Source organism: Pyrus communis, chromosome 9 (assembly GCF_041283825.1).
Source record: "Pyrus communis isolate YQ-2024b chromosome 9, ASM4128382v1, whole genome shotgun sequence".
NCBI classification, from domain to species: domain Eukaryota; kingdom Viridiplantae; phylum Streptophyta; class Magnoliopsida; order Rosales; family Rosaceae; genus Pyrus; species Pyrus communis.
Genome location: NC_142573.1, coordinates 13,506,300 through 13,517,434, shown reverse-complemented (window position 1 = coordinate 13,517,434; position 11,135 = coordinate 13,506,300). Strand labels below are relative to the sequence as shown.

Sequence of the window (11,135 nt, the reverse complement as noted above, 5' to 3'; positions counted from 1 at the left end):
CTCCCTAAAAAATATTATTCATAAGAGTTTGTATGGCTTTAACAATTCAAACGACGATGTACCATGCTCAAAGCGTAGATGATGCGATTACGAGCATTGCATATTTTTTTCACATTTCTCACACTTGTAAATTAGTTATTATAATTATTTAATATTTTTTATTTTTAAAGTGTCTTATAATTTTTTAATCTCACCATTTGCCTATGGTATATTATAAAAATAAATAAACAAATAAAATTTAAATTTTTAAAATTTATATAGAATAATAATACTATAATAATTAATAAACAATATATACATATCCATTATATCTATTATATTTTATAGCAAGTTTTTTTTAGTTTAAAAAATTAAAATCATCAAAATAAACTTTTTTATCATGTTGAAATAGGTTATCCGTGTGTCACTCTCGTGTAAACTTAAGGACACGTTATTAACGGGTTCTTATCGTGTGACCCGATAACGACCCGATTAGTTATCGTGTTGATTCGAAACCATTTATTTTCGTGTCGTTCACGTATTATGTTAAAGGGTCATGTAAGAAATTGTCAGGTCTACATTTTGAGTAGAATAAAACTATTGTATATAAAAAGTTTAGAGTTAGTTACACTTTGCACCTCCAGTTTAAGGTTAGCAATATTTTAGTCCTTGTTTCTTTAAAATAGGCACTTTATTACCCTTAGGGTGCGTTTGTTGCACCGGACTATTTCGAACTAGACTAGCTTCCTGGACTAACTTGGACTGGCTTAGACTAGACTAAGCTGAATTGATTTAGTAAAGCGTTTGGTATAGCGTCGGCCTAAAAAACAGAATAATAATAAATTCTAATATTATATCGTTTAATTCATAATTTATTCCTAATTCTAGAAATCTCTCCATCCATCAACCTCTTTTTATTCCTCATTTTTCTTAGTCCCGCTTTCTCTACCTTCTCCCTCTCTGCCTTTTATCTCAAGTCACAGAAAAGGAAGAAACTTGCTCCAATTCTCTTGCACTTAAGCTTCCAAGAATGACCAAAGTCTTGAGCAATTATGTATTTCATTTTTTATTTTTTTGTCAATTCACCGTCATCTTCCCAGGCCCCAGATTTGGGCTAACCCAGACTCTTCTTGGAGCTAGAGCTAGGTGATTTAAGACCTGTTGGAGGAGTTGGTGTGTTGAGTCGACAATTCAACGGCGAAGGGTGTGAAAGTCCAAGCTTTTTCGATGTATGTGCAATAGGTGCACGGTGATTCAACGGCGGAGTCATCGAGCTTCTTTTTGGGGAAATCAAACCCATTTTCCAGTAGAGTTGGCGAAGGGAAGCAGACGAGCGACAGAGGAACAAAGCAAGTCTTAGCTAGTCCCAAGGTGTTTGTGTGGAAATTTAATGTTGGACTTTGGGAGGATAGAGGCCCAAGAATACAAAAACAAAAGGAAGATTGGGCTCAGACAAAAACATAGGTCCAAGAAGAATTAAAAACCATTTTAGCTAGGCCACATGCCTATGTGAGAAGTAATGGGCGACATAAAGGCACCTCACCATTAGCAAAAAAGCACTTTTCAAGGGTACGGATGGTAAATTAAGGGTGACTCACTATCCTCCGAAGGCCATCAACAAAAGGTAAAGCTTGGACAGTTAGGCTAAAATGTCTATAAAAGTAGAAAGGGACACCAAAAGTAAGGACACTCAACCAATCAATCAAAAGACATCCCACTTTGTTCTCAAACAAGCAAGAAACCAGAAAGCTGCCTTTTGTCTAGATTCCCCTTTTTCAGTTATAGATCCCCCATGGAAAGCCATCTTTTGTCAAATTTAGAACCTTTGCTACCTTCCCTAAGTGTTGTAGTAGTATTGATTCCCTCTAGTAAATCCTATTTGCATTTTGTTTCCCAAAGTTTACAAACCCCTGTAAACACAAAAAGATGTGGTTGCAAGAAGTTGAACCTTGCCCGACAAGGTTAAATCTTGCCAGAGTTTTTTTTTTTTTTTTTTTTTTTTGTGTACTTACATAAAGTAGATCTATTGTTTAATGCATATCTCATTGTGTTTTAAAATCACTTTCAACTATTTTTCGTTCGAAGTCTCATCTGTGGTCAAATTTGACTAAACTAATGAACCTATTTTCTTTAAAGTAAACTGTGATCAAAGAAATGGTTGGAAGGGCCCTGAACCCCCTTCATTTTGGACATACGATATTATGAGTAAAAATCCTTGTTTACAAGGCAAGAAAATGAATCTTATGTAGACTTAACCCATCTGTGATAATCCAATAAGATCAAGAAGTTTAAAGTAACTTGTGGCACAAATAATCAACCCAGTAAATAACCCATAACAACAGTCTATTATACAAAGATAATAGTGGCACGCTTAGATCTATTAGATTTGATTGTGAGCCTTAAGGTCTAACAAAGGCCCTACAAAGGTACCTTTTAAACTAATAGCAAACTCATATTGCAGCACACCAAGCAGCAAACCTTGCCTGACAGGCAAGAGCCCGGGGGAGCTATGTGAGGGACAGATTTAGCCTAAACATAGTTTTGGCATGTCAGATGAGACCCATTTTATGACTTTGTATGCCAAGACGAAGGAAAGATCCAAAGTTCAGGTGGAAAGTGGAAATTGGGCAACTTCTTTATCCTACAGAAACAAGCATGATGGATCACCCAGAAGGTATCCCTTCACTACGTAGCCCCACAACTAGAGAGCCTGACCTTTTCTAAGAAGTCGGGTGGAAAAGACACTAATGAAGATTTACAAGCCACCATGGTGCAAGTACTAAGGAGTATAGAGAAAAACTCTTTGGAGACTAGATGAGAAGTTAGCAGGCTGTGTTCCTTAACAAGGACGCTACAAAGAAAGTTGGAGTTAGAGTACTCTACACCGAAGGATAACTATACCAGGGAAAAAGTCATGGAAGCAAGCCTAGGAAAGGAACCAGCAATTCCTTTATTCCCTTTACTTGAGGAAAAGAATGATAAGGGGAAGAATAAGGAATATGCTGAAACTAGGTGATAATAAGGGGAAGAGTTTCAAGAAATAAGCTTGCCCGATCCTCTGCTACCTCTACTAGATGTCAGGAGGCAGATCAGGCAGAAAGGAATAAAGATTAGTGTGACTGATTTGGTGGGAGAAGCAAGTAAAAATGGCTCATCCACAGTTTGGGGCAAGCCCCTTCCATATATACCCCCACCGTTGGCCAACAAAAGGGGAAAAGCTGGGTGGAGGCAGCCAAACTCACAGGCGGAAGCTTTCGTGGGCATTGATCGTAGCCCAAAGTGGGGAACTTCTTATACCCCACATAATAACATAGCTAACTTACAACTCAGGAACGAGTTGGCAAAGCTAAAAAGGATGGTGGTACAGAATGCTAAACCACAGGCCTGCCCGATGTTCAGGATAACATACCAGAAACCTTATCCTAAGTAATTGATGAGCATAATCCTTTCCCTTCCAACTTTAAGATGTCAGCGTTCCCAACTTTCAGTAGGCAAGACTATAATGTATCTTCCAGATATTACATTTTCAAGTTCTCAAATCATTGTGTGGTGTTTGAGGACAACCCCAACTACAAGCTAAAACTGATTGGAAACTCACTCGTACGCTTGGCCTCCCGATGGTACTCTTTGTTACCCCTTAATTCCATTGCCAATTAGGGGCAAATGGAGATGGCCTTTCATGAGTAGTTTTATAGGGTGAAACTTGAGATGATCATCAATGATCTGGTTAAGGTGAAGCAGTATGAACACGAGTCTACAAAGGATTTCATGATGAGGTTTAGGAAGACCAAGAAGAGAAGCACTTCCAATCAACCATGCTCAGCTCATAGCCATCACCCAAAAAGCTTTTAAGACTACCTTTGAGAAAGAAGTTCTATGATGTGTAGTTTAATGAGCTCCAGGAGTTGGTGATTGTAGCCACCAAGTATGAGAAGTTATTGATAGAGTAATAACAAGTAAAGAACTCATCTAAAATGCCCCATTTTTATAAGAACAAAGCTTCAATACACCAACTAGAGTTTTAAGGCCTAGAGCTAGGAGAAAATGATAACAGTTTGGGAGAAGGGATTAAGTTATGCGTTGCATAAATGACCACTCTTTTTGAACCTTTAATGGTGAAGGGATTGGATCAGCCCATTAAAGACCAGAAGATCGTGATGAATGATAGAGGCTTTGTACCCATGAAGCCCCCAAAGTATCAATCATACTACTTTGATTTAACCAAGGTTGTGGGCATCTATGAGGATCTAGTAAGGGCTAAAGTACTCTTGCCCGACAGCACCAAGAAGATGCCTAAATTTGAAGAACTTAGAGGGAAGAAGTACTGCGAGGTCCACTACACCTCCAATCACTTCATAGCTAATTGTGTGTAGTTCAGGGATTGGATCCAAGGCTTTATAGTCAAGGGAAACTGTTGCTGGAGAAACCCCAGGCCAGTATGATGATTGACACAGATCCATTTCCTAAGGCCTCAATCAACATGATAAACCTTAATTGGGTTGAAAGGGGGAAATGAAAGGTTACCATAGATGAGAGGGGAGAAAGAAGGCAAGCAGTTAGACAATACAAGGTGTCAAAAGGTTACCCGACAAGCCCCAAGCAACTGTGGTCAAAATAGTGGTTTTGTGTAGTAGATGTTAGTGTGAATGTGAGCTCGAGGTGCCAGCATTAGGTGCTATTATTGATCGAGAGTTGGTCAGAAGAAGAAAGATAGAGGAGCATGTCGCCCGCATGAGTGTTAATCGGGTTGCTGAAACAAACAAAGAAACTACCAAGAATGTGTTCTAGAGGTTAGGTGGAGATTCAAAGCCTAAGGGCTTATCTGCAGTAATAAGAAAGTTTGAGGCCTTTAAAGAAATAAAAGATAAGGATGTAAAGTTGCCAAGATGGGTGGATGTTAAACCTCCCCAACCAACCTACCACAGTAGCTTGAGACAAGAATGGCGAGAAAGAACCATGAACCTGATTCCCCCAGTTACAAAAGGAAATTCAGCCCAATTGGGCCAAATATGGTGTGTAGTGGGTAAAGATGGAAAACCCGTTAGAGAGATGGGGGCATTCATGACAAGAAGGGTTCAGAGGTAGCACAAGGCTCACATGAACTCATTAAAGATCCCTGCCATCTCTGAAACTTCTAAAAATGTCAAGTTTGAGGAGTTTACCTAAAGGGGAGAGAGACAACTCAATTAGAGAAACAAGAAAAAAGTAGAGAAAGTTGATAGTAAAGCTAAATGTGGATGAGATCATGTACCTCAAAACCCTCATCCAAGGAAGTATAGAATATTGAGAAAAGCCCAAGAAAGCATGGTGATGGTACCTACACTAAATTGAAATCCAAAGCCTATTTGTTTTGGAACTATTTCTCCTGAAAGAGGTATGCTTCCACCACTACTGGAGGATATTCCCTATGAAACCCCATGGAAGATGCATGACTTCAATATAATAGGAGAAGAGGAAGTGCCTGAGCTAATGTTAACCAAAGATGCTCAGGCATTGATGGATCAATTTCCGTGCTAGATTCGAGAGAAAAATGAAGGAATACCTGGACCTAGCAACTTTCATGTCAACATGACTTATGCCTTGTCATCTATGTTATGTGCAAAACCAGATCAACCAACAACAATGGAAGGTGATTATTTGGCACAAGAGCAAATGATGACACTTGTGAACATTGAAGAAGTTGGAAAAAAGGGATCAAGCTTGGTAGACTTGCCCAACTCTACACGAAAAGAGCCTGAAAGGGTTTACTCTGACAAGATGGTGTTCAGTAAGCCAAGTTTAGCCTTAGCAAACCATTTGAAGCCCACATATGTGACAACTCATTTGGAGGAAGTTCCCTTCAAGAGAGTGTTGATATATTGGGGGGAGGGGGAAAGGTAGCGGTCAATGTGCTCACACTCAAACAAATAAAGAGGCTCTACAAAGGTGAAGAAGATCTGATTCTTGCTGATCTCACAGTATCTAGTTTTTCTAAGGCTATTACCAAAACATATGGGATACTGCATTTGGAAGTAGATTTGGGATCCAAGAGGATTATGTTGGCATTCTTTAGAGTGGACAACATCTCTACTTATAGGGCGTTGCTGGGAAGGGATTGGATCCACTAAAGTATGTATGTGCCATCTACCTTACACCAACAAGTTGTTGTCTACCATGAGACCACTAATGAAGAACAAGGATTATGGGAGATAGTAGAGGCTGACTCACGGCCATTTCTCCCCACAGCTAATGTTGCAGAAGCAAATTTTATAATCCCAATGTTGGATCTTGCAATGTCTAGGTGCTGATCAAAACAACTGCTTTACCAAGGTGACGGCCCAGAAGCTCCAAGAAAAAGGACCCTCTTTCACTCAGGAGGAATGGGATAAGCCTCACATTGTCCCTGCCCCCCGGAAACTAATGATGACCGACCAAAAAATGAATGACCAAGTAGTAGTGATCATGTCCTTAATTAAGAGATTGTTGGAATATGGAAGAGAAAGAAGGGAGATCAAAGAGAGCTTAGCTAAAGAAATGGCAAAGTGGGGATAAGGAACTTCAGGTACCAAAGATAACTAAGGGAAGGAAATTTTGGGATTTGGGAGAAGAATTGAAAGCAACCATTCACATGGTGAAGTGTATATATGACTTGGACTGGTAAGAGGATAAGCCTGAGGCCCCAAAGTCAATAGAATTTGTATGTACAAGGCCCGACAAACTAGCACCCAAGGTACAAGACCCCTTGGAAACCATTAATTTGGAACTAATGAGAACCCAAGGCCAATACAACTCAATGGCCTACTGAAGGTTGGAAATCGGGCAAAAATAGTTGATATTTTGCATGAATTCAAGGATTGTTTTGCATGGCACCACATAAAGCTGCATGGACTCGACCCAGTTTAGTAGAGCACATGATGCCTATCAAATAGGGGTACAAACCTGTCAAGCAAGCACCACAGATGATGTCGAAAAAGATAGAGGAAAAAGTCAAAGAAGAGATTGAAAGGTTGGTAAAGGCAGGATTTATTAGGCCTGCAAAAATATGTAGAGTGGTTAGCCAACATTGTACCTGTATTAAAAGCTGTAACTAATACCATCCGATGTTGTGTTTATTATAGAAACATTAACAAATCCACTCCTAAGGATGAATACCCCATGCCTATGGCTGACCTATCCATCAATGCAGTTGCAAAACATAAAGTTTTATCTTCTATGGATAGGAATGTTGGATATTATTAGATAAAAATGGCTAAAGAAGACATACATAAGACATCATTTAGATGCCCAAGACACATTGGAGCATATGAATATGTAGTCATGCCATTCTGGCTAAAAAACGCTGGTGCTACCTATCAAAGAGCAATGAATGCTATTTTTCATGATTTAATCGGGCATAACATGGACGTATACATTGATGACATTGTAGTAAAGTCTAGAACTGAAGAGCAATACCTAGAAGACCTCAGACAAGCCTTGCTGAGGATAAGAACCCACAAATTGAAAATGAAACTCAAGAAATGTGTTTTTGGAGTTAATGCGGGCAACTTTCTGGGTTTCCTGGTCCATTAAAGAGGTGTGGAGATAGACAAGAACAAGGCTAGGGTTATAATGGAATCACCTTCCCCCACAAACAAAGTGCAATTGCAGAGATTTCTAGGGAAGATTAACATTTTGAGGAGGTTTATTGCTAATATGGTAGGCAAGATCCAACCGTTGACTCCTCTATTAAGATTAAAGAATCAAGATAAGTTCGAGTGGGGCTCTCAACACCAAGAAGCTTTTGACAAAGTGAAGAATTGTCTAGCCTTTCCACAGTGCTTATATCTCCCTAGATGGGGAAACCTTTGAAACTCTACATTTCTGCATCCGAGAAGTCAATGGGGAGTTTGTTGGCTCAAAAGAATGAAGAGGAAAAGAATAGGCAATATATTACCTCAGTAGGATCATTACTGAGGTAGAAACAAGGTATACCTCAATTGAGAAACTATGCTTAGCTTTGTACTTCATTGCTTGCAAATTAAGTTGCCTTGCCATATCCACATAATTGCCAAAACTGATGTGATCAAGTACATGCTGTCTAAACCAATGTTAACTGGAAGAATTGGGAAATTAATGCTAACACTATCAGAGTTCAATTTTCAATATGTACCTCAAAGGACAATAAAGGGACAAGCAATTGCAGACTTCCTGGCCGAGCACCAAGAGTCTAGAAGAAACTTGTCAACATCCCAAGAACTCAAGATGTAGTTAGCCTTTGGATCCTACCTAGTAAACCTTATTCGGGCAAGGAGGAATGGATTTAGCAAGAAGTGAAGAGAATAACTAGCCTATGGATCACTCCCTGGAGGTTATATTTCGACGAGTCTTATACACAACATGCTGCAGGAGTTGGAATTGTCATCATTGATCCAAAGAGGATTCAGCATTCCTACTTACTCTTTCTGGATTACAAGGATACTACCAACAATAGAGCAGAGTACGAGGCATTAATCATTGGCTTAGAAATTCTGATAGAGTTGGAAGCAGGCGAGATAGAAGTATTTCGTGATTCAGAGTTGGTGATTTATCAATTAAATGGAGAATACAAGTGCAAACACATCACGATGGCAGGGTATTACTTGGCAGCTACTTAGTTGCTAAATTATTAGGGTAATGAAGTGACAATTAACCATATCCCCAGACAAGCAAATTTAATTGCCAATGAAATGGCACAGAAGGCTTCTTGAGCACAGGTTCAAGAGAGAGGGCATGAGATGAATGTATAAATACAAAGGATAAATCTGCCTTTTATCTTTAAGAAATGACTTAGCTTGGATATAATGACTAAAGAGCTTGAGATAGAAGACTAGAGAACATCTGTCACCCAATACTAGAAAGACCATTCTCTTTCCACAAGTAAGAAGATCAGACGACAAGCAACTAAGTTTGTTATGTGGGACAATACCTTACTAAGAATGACTCCAAATGGACTTTTGTTGAAATGCTTGGGTTTGGAAGAGTTAATGAGGGTGATGGCTGAGGTGCATTAAGGCATTTGTGGAGCACACCAAGCAGGGACAAAGATGAGATGGTTGCTAAGGAGGTATGAATACTTTTGACCCGACATGGAAAAAAATTGTAAAGCTTATGCTAAGGGGTGTGAAGAATGTTAAAGAGATGGACCTCTCCAGCACACACCATCAGTACCCTTGAATCCAGTAGTAAAACCATGGCATTTCAGAGGGTGGGCAATGGACTTCATTGGGCAAATATACCCAGCTTCTAACAAGGGGCATACCTTGATAATTATAGCAACTGATTATTTTACTAAATGGGTAGAGGCTTCAGCTGGGTGAACCATTAATTCAACTGCTGTGAAGAAGTTCATTAAGACTAAAATCCTACATAGGTATGGGGTGCCCGAGACAATTGTTACAAACATAGGGCCATCACTTATCTCAAAAGAAGTAGAAGAGTTTGCAGCTAAGTTCAATATAAGGATGATTTAGTCTAGCCCTTATTATCCTTAATCTAATGGTCAAGCAGAAGTCAACAACACGATATTGGTGAATATTATTAAGAGAATGGTGGCAGATAGCCTAGAAAGATGACATGAGAAGTTGGAAAATACTCTTTAGGCTTACAGAACTTCAAAAAGAACAGGAACTGACACTGCCTTGACATTCGGGCAAGATGCTGTACTCCATATAGAAATCAATGTAAGCTTTGTAAGGCTTTAGAACCAATTTGGCCTACATAGTGATGAATTCATTTAGGCCATGTGTCAAGGAATTGAAGATTTAGATGTAGCTAGACTTGAAGCTCTAAACAAGACCCAAAAAGGGAAGAAAGTTGTTGCCTGATCATACAACAAGAGAGTGAGACTTAAGACCTTCAAAGAATGAGAATTGGTGTGGAAGGCAGTTCTACCCTTGGAAGCTCAAGTTAGAGGTTTTGGGAAGTGGAGTCCTACTTGGGAATGCCCTTTTACAGTCAACAAAGTGTTAGACAGAGGAGGGCACTACTTGGCAGATTTAGAGGGAAACTTGCAAAAACATCCAGTCAATGCTAAATTTTTAAAGAAGTATCACCTAACTCTTTGGAATGTTAGACACTGTTATATTGATGAAGTCTAAGTACTCAGAAAAGTAGTGAACGTCATTTTTATATGTTTAAAACAGTTAAGTATTGTTAGGAAAATGTAAATAAGCAAGTAAGTAGTGAAGAAGGAAGTAATCATTCATTTCATAAGAGGGGAGAATACAGAGACCCTAGCCTAGTATGTTTACAACCTTAGCTAAAGTAGCTATCCTAGAGTGGTAGGTCTGCATTATGGTGAAAATATGGCCCGGCTCTTCTAAGGCTATCCTGCTATTAGTCAATTGAGCCTCAGCATCATCCACTTCATGATTGACTTCCTTCACTTCTTCAATTTTCTTGTAAAGTTTTCTGGAGAGGGTCATCTTCTTAGCTTTCAAAGCAGAGAGTTGCTCCTCTAACTTCTGGATCTCAGCGGCCACCATCATGATTCTATCTTCCATGGCTGAGACATCTTCCATCAACTGCTGCAAGGTTGTGGAGGTTCTAGAGTGCTCTTTGCAATACCTCACCCTATTAGCCTACCTCTCAGCCTTGAGATACTGGTCCCTTAAAGCCCTCAGATTCTCAAAGAAGAGAAAGAACTCATACTGCACCTTTGTTATCTGTTTAGCCTGGTACAAGTTCGTGAAAGCTATCTCAACACCTTGAAGAGCCTTGAGGCTGAATGAGGCAGTGAAGTCCCTCTGCATCTATTCTTTAAAAACCCAGCGTTGATCTTGGAGGTAGGTTTTGAGGCTCAGAGGGGTGCCTTGGAGATCTCAGTTTTGTCTGAATTTGCTCGAATTCTTTGATTAATTCGGGCAAAAAGGCCATGGCAGGAATAGAGGCTAGGGGTGGAGACATCACACCAACACCTCCAGAAGCAGCAACAGTAGTGACAGCCTCAACAGAAATAGAAGATAGGGCCTCAGTAGCAGCAGCTTTTCTAAGCCGAGGGATGAGGATCTTTGTGACTCCAAAAGCTCTTGAAGGTCGAAGGAGGACTACCCTACTCGTAGCTGGCTGAGCAAACTGGCCCAAGCCCTCACCAGAGTTATATTGAAATAGAAAAGAGAGAACTTAGTAGGATAATCTAGACTTGAGTTAAGAAAAAGAAA

At 39.6% G+C, this 11,135-nt stretch overlaps 1 pseudogene; it reads right to left on the bottom strand.

The window, feature by feature from the left end:
- Positions 1–10,208: 10,208 nt before the first annotated feature.
- LOC148694291 (uncharacterized) lies at positions 10,209–10,881 on the bottom strand (annotated as a pseudogene).
- Between the last annotated feature and the right edge of the window lie 254 nt (positions 10,882–11,135).